This window comes from Dreissena polymorpha, chromosome 3, assembly GCF_020536995.1.
Source record: "Dreissena polymorpha isolate Duluth1 chromosome 3, UMN_Dpol_1.0, whole genome shotgun sequence".
In the NCBI taxonomy this organism is placed as follows: Eukaryota; Metazoa; Mollusca; class Bivalvia; order Myida; family Dreissenidae; genus Dreissena; species Dreissena polymorpha.
Genome location: NC_068357.1, coordinates 68,842,730 through 68,845,634, shown reverse-complemented (window position 1 = coordinate 68,845,634; position 2,905 = coordinate 68,842,730).

The window sequence follows — 2,905 nt, the reverse complement described above, 5'->3', positions numbered from 1 at the left end:
CAAAGCATTTATAATGAAACAAAATATGCACTGTAATTATATGCACACTCGTATTCTGTTGCCAAGCACGCATTGCTAATTATACACATAATTTGAAACCTGTTCCTGACCTCTGTGCTTTGGTGCATGATTTGCCTTCATGTCGAGCATTTAGACACTCGTGCGCAAAGTTAACTCTGCGTCTGTATTTTCAATTATAATATTCGATTGTTGTACACATACACTGGGGCGTAACATGTTAGCAACTCGACCGACAATCTGTTGTGTGTAGCGTGATTACAAAACAATATGGCCACACTTGGCGTACTCATTTCTTTTGAATATGAGTTAACCCATTTATGCCTAGTGTACTTTACTAAATTTATTTCCAAAATTAGGGATGTCTAGTATATTTATTTCTATATTTAGAATATTTCTTACAGAAATTCCTTTAAGCAAACAGCGCAGACCCTGATGAGACGCCGTTTTAGTAGTTATTTTATAAATTACGCATATGCAACGAGTCTCGTCCGATCTTGTCAACGTGTTATAACAATATTCTGAACCCAATTTTACACACAAACTGTGTATTAAAAAAAATGTCATTCTCGTTTCCATCAATTGTAAACCAGCAAAATTTGCTAAGGATCACTTTTTATTTTCACATTTTCTTCAATTTTGTGTTGCGTTCATTTTAAATTGTTATTTCGCAGGTTTTGATATAAGAATGTGTTTTTTAAATATTTTATTTGTATGTAATGATTTATCATTGATGCGTGACGCTGTCTGAATCTAGCTAGGGGTGAACTTCAAATTACACATACTATAAAAAGTGATCCTTAGCAAATTTGAATAGTATATAAAATACAAAACGCAAAAGCAATGCACGGTCGTCGCGGCGAAGTGGATGGGGTCGTCCGCCTAATGACCGGGATGTAACAGGACCTGTACTCACTGAGGGAGACTTTCCTTTCCGATCTCCCCCACCGCGCCATAGACACCACGTACTAGGCTGTCAATTCAATCGAGCTAAAATAAATAGGTTTATAATAGAGCACTTTGTACGCTACGTTGTTCAATTGAAATGCATATGAAGATGCAACGTGTTTATAAGCACTAGTGTGTGTACTCCTGTGGGAAGTAAAGATGACAGTAAGAAACCCTGTTGGTCTAATTCTGTGCACGGACTCTAGATGACATCAATATACGCTCCGTGTTCTGTGACACTGGGAGAATGGAACAACGATTTACCGGGTCGAAATCCTTAAGCAAGGCCACAAAGAGAGATGCTTATTTGAATTCAATGTCTCCTGCATGTTAATCAATGTGAATACCACGACGGTTTTGTATGTGTATTTTTTCTTACAGACGAAATATTGCGCATCAACATTTTACACTCTATGAAAAAGATTAATTGGTAAAACAGACCATAAATATGTAGGGCCATTGCAGGGATATCAGAATATGATATGTTCGTTGATTTCACACAAAACACGTCTTTTTGTCTGATGAGTTATTAGCAGAAGAGGTGATGAGTGTAATAAAAGTAAGACATATTATAAGGCGCTTACATATAATAACAATATGATATAATGAGTTACCTGTGATAGTATAATCAAACAACCGCATAATAAATCAGTATGCGTATCTTGACGCACATCTGCTATCTGCACACTCGATTTATTGACCATTATTGAACTCAGGGGGTCCGTCAGTGTTCCGTTACAACAAGCGTCTCGGATGCGCGGCATAAAACGCCGACATGATCAACAAAACAGACATCCTTGAGAGAAGAGCGACAGGGCGCAAACACGTGCTGAAAACACGCGCTCCTGGACGCGGGCATACGACAGGGTGAGACTGCGGAAAAATTAATGATTAGCACAATAGAACTACCATGCTCGTTTGTAAATCAATTAGCACCAGGACTGGTTTGGATATCATCCTGGCGGAAGTTTATTGGAAACATGAAAATGGGCTTTTGTATGCGATTTTTAAGCATCAGTTTAATGCCAGTTAGATTTAAAGATTGAAACATAATTATTGTTTAAATGTTGTGAAAGTCGATTTAAACGCGGACAAACTGTTATTAGAATGAAACGTGCGTATTATTATTTGGCCATTATCTTTATAACGTTTTTAATGATAACAACAGCGACACAAAGAATATTGAAAACGAAAAAAACATCTATGTTAATAAAAAAAAACAGTTAACAATAATGCATTACCCAGTGTAACGTAGATGTTAGCAGTTAATTCGTAAATTGATTTCTAGAAATACAAAATAAAATAAATAATATATAGTCAACTAGCTGATCCATTAATTTGTATTATTCCTGCAGGCATATTTAAAGAGTGAGTTTTCCTTGAAACATATTTACTCATTATTTTCATATGTAGCTGAACTGACAACAGCCAACTATGCAAATGAACATGAAAAAGTGAAGATTGCTCAACACGGTTTGGAAGAACTTTACACGCATTTTAATTCCTTTTATTTGTTTAGTTGGTGATTTCCGTTCTAGCTCTATAACATAATGTAATCAATGTAAGGGACGTAACTGGAGCGAGAAAATTGGCATCTTGCAACCGAGCCAAACGGATTTCAAGCTATAGCGGAAATGACATAATATAATGCGGAAAGTTGAACATTACAAGATAACCTAGCACATTGCGATTACAAAATACACTTGTAAACTTCACGAAAAGATAATTTATTCGGCGAAGGATGGGCTACACACTGTTGGCCTAGCCGCCTAGCATTTAATTTTATTTTGAAGAAAAACTGGGGAGTTATATATCCGTTTGCAATAATTTACGCCGGGTTGTTCAGTCCTACATGTACAACAAGTCTTATTGTAACAAAACAACTATAATCAAGTACTATAAGTTCATTAATGTGTACGTATTCTTCTTCTAATGGTAC